The 12,144-nt window shown below is 41.0% G+C and overlaps 1 protein-coding gene across 4 annotated transcripts in view; it reads right to left on the bottom strand.

Annotated features, from left to right (window-relative positions):
- Positions 1-6,823, bottom strand: part of insyn2ab (inhibitory synaptic factor 2Ab) — a 28,503-nt gene extending 21,680 nt beyond the window's left edge. For 3 of the 4 annotated variants that reach the window (XR_011310675.1, XR_011310676.1, XM_069692823.1), the window contains exons 1-2: positions 6,688-6,823; positions 6,300-6,462 (exon numbers count right to left, since the gene is read on the bottom strand). The gene's annotated coding sequence lies outside the window, so the exon portion shown is untranslated. Of the gene's footprint in view, positions 1-6,299; positions 6,654-6,687 lie in introns of those variants that run through there. The other variant, XM_069692824.1, reaches the window with a different exon arrangement.
- Between the last annotated feature and the right edge of the window lie 5,321 nt (positions 6,824-12,144).

Genomic DNA, 12,144 nt, shown 5'->3' with positions numbered 1-12,144 from the left:
ATGTATATGGTACAGGTGGGCCTACAGTAATGTCACAATATATTTAAAGGACAAAATATTGAAAAATATTTGTTTCATTTCAAGAACATACAATTGTAACAAATTAGTGTTGTCGTTTTAAGTTAGAATAAACAGTTTGCCTTCAAATATCCAGTAAAAACTAAACTAATCTTTTATCTCAATTGCTTAGTTTGTGAACAGTAACTCGGTGAGATTCTGATTCTGTATGAAATGGGGCCACTTTCAGCCACGCTTGTTGTTGCTGTGCATACGTTTCACACATAATATACATGTCCCACTGGTAGGCTGCTTAACTGTATGGCATCATTGTGTCAACAACTCAGAATATTGCCGCTATCACAATATTAGTTTTTCAAATGAAAAATTAAACCAACGTTATCGTGAATGATACAATAAAGCACACCTATAATAGTATCTTGTAAGTGTGGTTGCTGTGTTCAGGGGTTGTTTGTGACAAGATCTTTCGGAGATCATGAAGTTGTAGGCTCTCTCAGGCCAACAGGTTTTACTGCTTCCCTATAGATGTACATGTGAATAATCACTTTGATGAGCTGACTTTATGTTTCTTTTGGTTTTTGCTTTACAAATGTGTGACACATTTATGTTACTGATTTATGTAGTGGTGAAATAGCAGTAATCGTGTTTCAGTATTATGGGTGTTTTGAGTGCAGTTGGCTTTATGGCTTATTTTCCCCTCGGCCGATGTCATTTTCAGGATTTCCTTTTTGATCCCTGCAAACTTTTGGCCTCTCTCAGAGGGTAACAGTGTAGATTCCATGTCATGATTTAAACATGACATTTAGGCGCTTTTGTCGCACATAAAACGTCCATTTTGTCCACACAGATCACATTCAGAAACACATTAAGGAAACATTCTACCTCAAACAAACGGGTTTATGCGACGGCTCGCTTTACTGTTCCTCACATCGCAATTACATCTTAACTGCTTTTTTCCGCTTTGCGCTGACACACTCAGTCGCACTCATTGTCAACCTCACACTTATTGTACATCCACACATATCCTTACCCTATGCTACGTAACATGCCATTACATATATGTTTGCGAGCTGCTGTGTTCATAGTGTTTATGCCACAACGGTTGGAGGTGTTTTGTTAAGGAATAGCCCGAGGGTGGTTGGTGCTTAGTCCCGCAGCTAAAGGTGTTTACTATATAAAATATTCCCTTTGTGGTCCGAGGTCCCTTTAGAGGAAATTGCCACACAGCAGCTGAGGCCCACACATTATAGACTTAATAGCTGATATTGGGGTGCTCCACCTGTATCCACCTGTAGGCTCCGAGTCTAAACTCCCTGAGGGGAGATTTATTATCATCACTCCCCGATCTCTGCCGTGCTGAGTGGAGTGACGAGGTCAGAACCTAGACACCAAATATAAACTGTACATGCTCTACGATCACATCATAAATCTGTTAAATGCGAGTTGGCTGAGTGAACTGACCTTTAACTTCAAATGTTGACTGTTTCTTAAGGGCTGCAATCAGTTTGAGAAACCCAGTTCGGGAAGGAATTTACAAATTAACCACATATCAATGAACATATTATTAATTTTTTTTTTTGGACAGTTTCAGTGGCATAGCTTGATTTATATTGATCATGTTGGAAATCATGAACTGTTTTGACAACACAAAGGAGCTAAAAAGGATTTATACTACTGTAGTAACTGCTGCTTGTTAGACTCACGGTCCATGTAGATTTTCAAATTAAGGTCCGTATGATCGAATGAGAAGAAAATTACATTTTCTGCCTCATCTTTGATGAAACACATTTCATAGCTAGTGCATGGAAATATATCACACAGCACAAGGAAATGAAATGATGACTGATATGGTTGAAAGGAAACATTCAAAAGAGCTGCTTAATCATTTTCAAATGACAAGACACCACGCGATAAATAAACCCCAATGAATCATTTATTACCACACAAAAGCACGCTGTTCATGGTGTTGCAGCTTCTCTGAAAGTAATCACGGTTTATCATTCAAAGACACTGTAAATTCATCAATGTGATTGTTCTGGTGGGGAAATGTATACTGAAGAGACATTTCCTTACTGTCAGTTTCACTACCCCCGTTAAATTTGTAAAAGCAGAGGCATGAATATCAGATCAGTGCAGTTCCATGTAGTTCCAGTGACGTAATGACTAATTTAAAAAGTGCCTACAAAACAATGAGTAGCTCTGTAATATGCAAAAGTAATGCACCTAAAAGCTGTTTGCCGACGGCCATTAAACAACAAAAGAACGACACGAAGAACACGTGACAGCTAGCCGCGTTCAAACCACGTGACCCGCTGTAAGATTAAATGCTATGATACAATCGTTACAAACATCCAAAGACTACAACCGTCCAAAAAGTTGTCGGTGGAACTCGTCAAGTAAAAGTGGTGCAGTGCAACTCTGCCAAGTAAAGCTAGCATATCTTGCTCATCTACCACCGCTGCTGATGGTCATTTTGAGAACGAAAGCAACGAGTAGACGGCCCATCCGTAGATCCAATATGAATGGCTAGCTTTGTCACCAGATGAGACACGTTTGATGATAGAAATGCGGAGTAAATAACCGCCCTCGTCTCGGAGATGACAGCCAAAGACGTGCTTCAAGTCAGTTTTGGCGAAGGCGAGGACAAGTTTGATGACATTAGTTGAAGCCGAGTTTACGACATGAATGGGTCCCTTTCTCTTCGTGTGTGCGTGTGGCTAGAGGGGAGGGGTCTTTGAGTAACAGTCGAAAATCTCCCTGTGAATATCAAATAGTATTTTTGCATAAAATGCCCATCCTTACTTTCTGATGATGGCCAATTTGTCTTTGTTCCACGTGATTTGTATTGTTTTTTGTGCACGCGTACGTGGGCTATATATATATGCGTGTGTGTGTGTGTGCGTGTGTGGTTCCTCTTGTACCCTTGCTCTGAGAGAGAAAGGGAAACAAAGCGTGTATTAGTGTGTATAGGTCTTGTTGTCACCTTTTCAATGAGAGGCCTTTGCCAGCATCTTAAGGAGGGTATTCACACGCAGACCCACACCACACACACACACACACACACACACAAGAGCAGACAGGGACTGATAACAAGAAGCACGAGGTTGTATTTCTTGGGACTCCTGCCGTGTGTTTCACCTTGCAGCCTGTCCACTGTAACCTAACCCTCGGGCCCTAACTGCTGATGAAATGGAATATATTTTGAGGCAACTATGTTTCATCTTGTTTCCTGTCAGCGTTGGAAAACAATGCACGCCAATAGCTCCAAGTGGCACTTCAGTCGCTGCAGTGCTTTCAGAGCCAGATGAGCAAAAAGGCACAAAAAAAAAAAAAAAAAAAAGCAGCTAGCTCACTCTCATTATTCACGTACAATATGCTGTGCTGTGTCATGAATTTACACAGTTGTTTTGGAATATAGAGCAGATGAATTTTTATCGGGGGCTGGTATTTGTTCTGAAACATAGCTTAGTATGCACTTTGATTTGAGCATAAGTTGTTTGTCAGAAGCGCTACCGCAGATACAAGGAATTTATTTGAGGCTGATTCACATGGGATCATACTATTTCACACTCAAGAAATACCAATCTCACACTACTGAAAAGGTAATCACATCTGCAGGAAGTCTTCTCTAAGCGCATACAATTTCTTCTGCAGTCATGTAAGGCATGTAAAGCATCCAAATGGTAATTCACACAAAGGGAATCAAGAAAAGCTCTTCAATGACTTATTATTGTTGGAAGTCAGATACGCAGAGGGAGTGAGAACGAGACGAAAAGAGCGACTGAGAGAGAGATTGTTGTGACACATGGATATATTCAGATAGTTGAAAGAGAATCTCCTTTTCCTCGTCGTCTTCTGCTTTCTCCTCCTCAAAGCAAGCTATCTCTGCTAATGACCCGAGGTCCTTCCCTGATTTGGCCTCAGCTATCCAAAGGATTATGAATAATGCATTGACTCTAAAATTGCAAAAGTAATCCTCTGAAATCTCCTTATGTACCCTGGCAGACCACGTTGTCTGTTCCAATTGCCCTTCAGTTCTTCAAACTAAAATACTGCATGTATGAGAAAAAAAAAAAAAAAAACACTTTTAGCTACAGTCACATGATTGATACGCTTGATTATCACAACTACAATGTTGTAGAAACCTGGCTGTTCATAAAAGGATGTTGATGGGGTTCTGGATCCATTTTCTATGCAGGTCTGCAACACTGCTGACTCATGATTTCGGTTCCATCGCAAAGCAAAGAGAAAGAGACGGCTTCGCTCAGATCGTTTTACATCCTTGTCAGCCTGCATCAACGTAATAATTACGTGTATTAAGTGCGATATTAAGTGTATCTGTGGGATATTTACATATGATCACACTGTCTAGTCACTCATTACTATCGTGTCCTCCCACTCATCCAGCATCATTGGTGAACGCATCATGAACATGGATGTGTGTAGCACGGTAAATGCTTCTTCATTAGAACAGGTTGACGCTGCGCTCATCATCCCCCACGCTTTCTACTGGATGCATTGTTACTGTGCAATGTATCCATTTCCATGAATAATTTTTACTCTCCATTAGCATAAATTACAGTGTGACATTGCACCAACTGTAAGCACAATGTAAAGGACGAGATGCCACTGCACAGTACATACCTTTGTCCAGTCAATGGGGTTGTTTATGTTCATGTATTTGCTACAGTACTGGGCATGTGTGGAGTAAAGGTTTCTGCCCCTACACACTCGGCTTCGCAGTAATATTATTCCTCAGTACTCCTCTTCTTCTAGCAACAGTGTACGCCACTTTGATCAAAGGTATTTTTAAAAAAATATTATCTTGAGTACAATTTTTGCAAGCAATCCCAGACAGTTTTCAGAGCTACACACACACACACACACACACACACACACACACACACACACACACACACACACACACACACACACACACACACACACACACACACACATCTTATTACAGCTGTAGTCTGAGCTATCTGTATCCATCCCAGCTACAGACTGTGAAAGTTTGCTTTATGATTTTATTGGCTCCAAACATTTATCACTTTTTGCTTTCTGATATAGAGGAATAGCGGGACGTTTTTAAAAAAAAAAAGCTGCCATCGCTGTATCTCTTGGAGGAAAGCACTGGCTGTGAAATGGATCCTTGGGAAGAGTTAGTTTGAAGAGGGCGATTTGAAGGAGGGCATTCTTTTTTTTTTTGTGATCACATGCTCTGCTGCCAGTGTGGGGCCTCTTTTTATATGAAATAATGGAGAAGTCAGTCTCTACCTTTAACACTTTAGAGCTTCCATCTGTAGCAGCATCGCCCTGATGAGTTCATTGATTGATAAGGGGTTGGGCTACGGGCATACAGGTCGAACTGATGATTGACTCAGGTACTATGTATAAGACATTTTAACAAGTGCAAACGACTACATAGACAAACTGCAGATGTGTAATGGCACCTTAAAGATGAAGCCCATCTATGCTTCCTCTACATTTTAGGTAGTGAAGGGATGACGTCTAGAAAATAAAGGGACAGAGAGAGAGAGAGGGATGGGGGTGGGTGGGTAAAGGCTGACACCAAAAAAGTGCAGCTGTGTATGTGATGCAGTACCCCAGAGCCTCCCAGATCACACATGTCATTAGTTTGGATCCACCTTTCATCAAATTCAGCCTTGAGGAGCGCATCACTCTTTGCATATGCATTTTGTCATACAGTTTATAACTGTTAATAGAATAGGTGTTTTCCCTTCAATGATCATCATTCTGGCAGTCTATTACAGCACAATATACAATAGTCAATTAGTGAGCACTCATCAACATATTTCATTATCGAACTCAGACAATTCACAAGTACAGCAATCTGGATAATCAGCCTCTGCCTCACTAGATAAATACAGCACGTCTGTCAAAGGCTGCAAAGAAACGCATCGTGATAAGTATATTAATCAAAGTCAAATTACATCACCGTTCATCTTCGTTTTAAATTGTGAGGACATTTTTTTTGACGTGCTCTCCTGATTAGTCATTAAACCCTCAAATGCTTGGATGCAGAAATGCCCCCTCCCTAGTTTATCTATATCTAATATACCTAGGGATCATACACATGCATCCAATACAAAGACTTTTGACAGTATTTTTTTTTTTAATCAGAATTCATGCATGCTTTTGATATCCACTTTGATACAGTTAAGATTTAAAATATCAGACCAAATGAATTCTCCTCTCTTATTGCACTGCCTGTGAATATGTGTGCAACTCCAAAAATGAGGAAGTGTAACTCTTACCTTGAGAAACAGATCAGAGGTGCAAAGGACAAGAAAGCACAGATCCCCTGCAGATCCAGTGTTCATCCATGTATTCAGTGGGTGCCAGGGTACCGTCCAGCCACTGGAGCAGCTCTCACAGGCTGCGGGAGTACTGAGAGAGAGGCAGCCGGTGCAGTGACAGCTGGAGTAGTTGTGGCACATCCGGCAAAGATTCAGGTTATCGGGATATGAGAGGGGAAAAAAAAGCAGACAGACAGTGCCTCAAAACCTCATCGGGTCCTCACTGACATCCCCCTTCATGCCATTTTTTTTTTTTTTTTTTTTACTCCGTCCTCTCCCCCTCTTCTCCCTCACACACCTCATTCAAGCATCACTGACACTCATTCGCTCTTGTCCCTGCACTCACCGGGAACAGGCACTCACACACGCAGCGGAGATCTCCATCTCGCGGTGCTGCTGCTGCTGTTGCTGCAATCCCTGTGCATTCGTGATTGAGTGTATGTGTGCATGTGTGTGTATGGAAGGCAGAGAGAGGGTGGGCTGGTGGGTGGATGGGTGGGTGGATATGGCAAAGGGAAGAAGGAGGAGGAGGAGGAGGAGGAGGAGGAGGAGGGAAGAGAGGAGAGGGAGGGGGAGTGAGGGGTCGTACGCAAGCTGCTGGGGAAAGTCCAGAGTTGGTGAGCTGCATCATCAGCGAAGACCCCCTTAACTTGTCCTCCACAGGCTGGCTCCCTTGACACGGAGCTGTTATATAATCTGAAAGGCTTTGGGATGTGGCGGAGAGGGGGAGCTGCGAAATAATAATGCATTTTGCTTTTAATTGGATGTCTCCTGCCCTCCCTCCCCCTCCCGCTACTTTCATACATCTGACACATTGTTTATGAGAGGTAGTGACGGGGGCTGAATCGAGCAAAGGGGAGAACAGAGGAGGCGAAAAGCCAACAGGGCAGCAGCGCTAATGAGAATCCAAGACAAGAGAGAAAATAAAATGACGAGAGGGAATAATAGAGGCAGTGAGAGAAAGAGAGATGCAGAGAGGAATATTCTTCACTGGAAAAAGGGAAATATTGATTTAACAGACATCTTAAATTGATCATTTCTCTATATATCAAAGTTCATAGGTTGATGCTGTATTGTTTCCTGTTATTACAGGGACTGGACATATAAATATGAACACCTGATTGGTTGACGAATAGGCTACTTTCTTACTAAATTCAAGCAGTTGCAGCATCGAGAACGAACAAGCTGAAACCTGCACATAGACTGCGCCAAATTCTTGTTTATTTTCTTGTTCCATTTCTACAAAAATCTCTGCCGTTAAAATAATTTAAAGGAGGTTACAATGACGCAGGAATCTTGGCAACACAAGGAGGCTTTTGGTAAAGTTTGTTTGCAGTGAAGCATTTCCAAAATCTTTAACATCTCCAAAAATCTAAAATGAAGATAAGTGCTAACTGTTGTTCAAAAAAATAGTTTTCACAATTATATAGAGAATAGTGCAAATAAAAGTTTCACTAAGATTCTAAAACTGTGTGAGGATGGGTAAAATCTCAAAAGACCCATAACCCTTTTGGCTCGTGAAGAAAGTCAAACATTTAGCAATCCAAAGAGACCTAGATATTTTTCTCAGGAGTTGGCAGACTAAATAAAATAAAATTAATTCTCAGTGAACCGAAGTTAACTTATTTTTTGCCGAGGCGCCATCATGTATACTTTTGCCAACAGGATGTATGCTGAACGTCTACAGTCATATGCAAAAGTCTTAAGCATGTTTACCGTGTGATGGACACTTACCTGTCACCAACACCATCAGGGAAGCATGTCATCATCCCAAATTAATTCTGCAGTCGACAACAAACCTAAACATACTATCTTCAGTGACTAGAATAATTAAGAGCCTTGCAACAGGTACTGTAGTGTGCCCCCCCCCCTCCCATGGAGCGCTGATCTCGTCAAATCCATCTGGGATTACACGAGGACACCAATATATTGGTGCTTGGAAGGTGCTTGAAACTATTTACAAGCCAAGTACCTTGAAAGCACAAGTGTAATTAACAGAATTGATGTAGTTTGATAGACAAACAGTGAAAATATTGGTTTGATGTTCGACTGTTTACTGCAATTTATATAAAAAAAGTATTTGTTGAAAACATCCTCACTTTGCTTTTAGTCAATAAATCTTTTGCACGGTACTGATATTTACAAGTCTGTCGACAACTCGTGTTTTGCAACTAGCATTAATTATCTCATGACGATGAGTCACGTCAAAATCTGGTATTCATTAGACGCTAAAAGAAGCCGTTCTTGTTGTCAACATGTTGGCTCCAGGAGAAATGTGAACGTGTAAAAACCTGGGCGACTTTTACAAACATTATTGTTGGACAACCGTGTCAAAGCATCTTTGAAAGAGGAAAAGAGTTCTTCCAGTCAGCAGTGGTGATTACAACAAAGGCACTGTCCATGATCAAAGTGTGATGCGCATTGCAATGTTCTTTGAGGAAACCCTGGATCCAAGACTTTGATTCAGGTCAGACACACTCCATACTGTCACCGGTATTCCCAGGCAGTGGCCACATGATCAAGAGTTCAAGCTATCAAATTCCCCAGATCTTGATCTGATTGAGCATTTGTGTGCTGTGCTGGCACAAGTCCCAAGGACTTAAAGATCTACTGCTAACATTTTGTGCCGCTGTCCCTCGGCGGGTGTGAACTGGAGGACGGACATTATACTAGGCAGGTGGTGATAATGTTTTGTCTCACGCATGCTGTGTATGTACGTTTATATCTAACTGTTCGCACTATAAACCTTGCGAGTTAAAATGGTAGACGTAAGTCATGGGAAGTGTCAGTAATGTAATTGAATTAGTACTTTTAATTTACTGGGGAGTGATACCGAGTTACATTGTTTGACTCGCTCCTTCGTAAGATCATCCAAGCAACTGAAGCCTGTTATAGACTAAAAACTTGCTAATGTTCCTTCAGCCAATTCAAGAGTGAATTCAAGTTTAGTTATCTGGAGGAGGACTATAGAGCTCCGAAACCTTGTCATGTGTTTTAAAATGTGTTTAACTGTTTACCTTTGTTTGTTTCAGAGTTAATGGTTGAAGTTGGGCTAGAGATGTCCGATGACACAGAACCAAATTTATTTATTTTTTATCATTCTTAGCTTATGTAAGCAATGTGAAGCTAAAGAGGACAAAAGCTTTTTCAAATGAGCTTTTCTTCCAAAAGGGTGAGGGGCTGCGGTAGCCGCTACAGTGATCTGCTGACTGCTGTCTTATTGATTTAATTGTCCGTTTTTCTCCCAGCCCTGTCTGTTCATAGGCCTGTGACGAGCTTCTGACTGTGCCCACTGCATGCATGCCAATCCCAACCAGCCACGAACCACAACTCCCCCTCAGTCTCAACACCAGCTTAATCTCACTGGGCTTAATGAGCGGAACAACACAGAGTTGACAAGTACAAACCCCCACCCCCCCCCCACCACTTTCTTCAATTCCTTCTCTACTACTCAGTTTATTGACCTGCCAAAGGCTGTGAGGGGAGTGTCCAGATTTATGATCAAAAGTCCTAACTACTTGCTGATGACTGTCAACTTAACCATTCATTACAGTTGGATCCCCGAGGACAACATGAGCCTGTGGGCCACTGTAGATGCAGAAATGTTAAAGTGGTCATGCCCCATTGAAATGAAGGCTTGGGAAAGCGAAAATGTTTAAATGGGAAAACAGCAGATGTTGCATAAAAGATTGAGGGAGAATGTTCATTCTCAGACAAAAACGTTGTTCTATTTCCTTCCAGTTGATTTCCTTGTCCCCGCTGAGTTCTCCTGAATCTCAAAAGTGAATGAAGTTTGCGCTGTCAAATGCTTTTCTCAGATTCAAAGAAGATCCCAAGGTGAAACAGAATTGTTTGCATTAGCATATGAAACAGCCAAAGCAGTAAACATACATTTTTATCTTTTATCTAAATTATTCATGAGAATTTTCCTACTGTATGCAGCAAACACATGGGGATCAGAACAAGTACGATGACTGGATATAGTCACAAACATGAATAAACAAGGACTTTCTCACTTCCACACTGCACCTGCCGGGAAAAAAAAAAAAAAGGTGTTTGAATGATATTTAGAGCCTCCAGGAAGCTGAACAGCAGTGGACATCCACTTCTGCTTCAAAAACATGGACTGCAATGGTTATATCTGATGATATTACGCCTACATCAGATGGCAGTTTTTAGTCGTGCTAAAAGTGTGGCCAAAGGAAGTGCAGCGTTGGCCAGTCAGTCCACCACTATGGTGCATTACAGTTGGATCCCCGAGGATCATTACATAACTTACCATGAAAGTTTGTGCAGACATATCCTGAGGATAAATTCTGCTTTTCCTACGGCACTACAGGTGTGTTGACGTGTTTTCTTCTCCTCTCCTTGGTAATTTGGGACAGCTATCCCTTTAACTTTCTTATCTAGTTGTTAAAATATCTAATAAATGAATCATGTGTGCTGGTTAAACATCTATGGGACAATATTGGATGTAGACATGCATGGTTGTCAGATGTCCCCAAAAAACACAGTAAACATAAACCTGCTTAAGCTACTTTGCCCAGCTCAAAACATGGCTTGGCTTTGAGATGGTCTGGAGTAATTGCTTAATTTGCAAATTTGCAACACACACTGGCACACTCACTGAAATACCGTACGCCATGTTGAACACAGATGGTGGCCATGCTCCTGCCATAATGTGAAATGATATTGTCCTTGTTAAGGAGATAACAGGTCTAAATTCATTGACTCCTGCTCTATTTTAAGAGTCTTTCCACCAAACTCCCCCTCCACTTGTATCCCAACAAATAGCATTAATGACACGGCACCATTAATCACTATTAATGTCTCTGGAAAATTGGCTTAACTATCTGTAAAAAAACTCCCACAGAGAAGCCAACGCTAATGCTGTTTAACTCATTTTCCATTATACAACACAAGCATGTAAACACCAAACAAATAATCACTGTAATATGGAAACGTTACATAACCCATAATTTCCTGCAGATGATTACGGGGTAACTATTTATTATAGTGTTTAAATATACTGACAAATCAGTCACAACAGGCTGGTGTTTTGAATTCCAGTGTCAGCTCAGTGTCTTGACCGCCCATAACAGCGACATCCGTCAGTAAAATTATAATCAATTTTACAATGTAATCCAGGACATTATGATCAAAATGCTGACTCGGAGTCTGTGACCCTTTATTCTGCGTGTTCTCCTTCCAGTTGTGACAGCTCTCTCATTCGTGGTCTCCTTTTGTTTGAAGAGTTTGCAGTGTAATCGGTTGTCTCTTAAATCTATTTGCATACGCACTGCGTGCCCAGACCTCCTGAGATCACATTCAAACAGCTAATGTGGCATTGGGGGGGACTTAGAAAAACATGTTTTTGTTGGATCAACAAATGGCCGACAAGGCATTTATTTTTACAATGCTCTTTTTTTAGTGAGAACAAAATTATTTTTGTAAAGATTGCCGTCGCAGAAGATCTTAATGTTTACACACCAGTGTTAGTAAATTTCAATATTGAATTACAATGTTTGTTGTTTACTTTGAAATGATTTAGAAATGTTCAGGAGACAGGAATACTGTATAATCTATTTGGCATTTGATTCACTGTTAACATATATGGTGCAAACAAAGCTAATTGTTACGCTCATCCGGTGGGAAATAGTCGTGTTTGCACCAAATTTTGTTCCAGCCCATGATAGATGTCTGCATATTACCCTTAATAAATACAAAACAATTAACCTACTGGTGATGTGAGAGGAAAAGTCAGAGGATGAGCAAAGTCATTCGAATTTATCGTCCTGAGAAC

The sequence above is a fragment of the Brachyistius frenatus genome, unplaced genomic scaffold, assembly GCF_029030835.1.
Source record: "Brachyistius frenatus isolate BFR_SWC_R1_liver_20210118 unplaced genomic scaffold, ASM2903083v1 Contig_13, whole genome shotgun sequence".
Taxonomy (NCBI): domain Eukaryota; kingdom Metazoa; phylum Chordata; class Actinopteri; family Embiotocidae; genus Brachyistius; species Brachyistius frenatus.
Note: the sequence above shows the minus strand (reverse complement) of the source record. Positions and strands in the feature narration are given on the sequence as shown.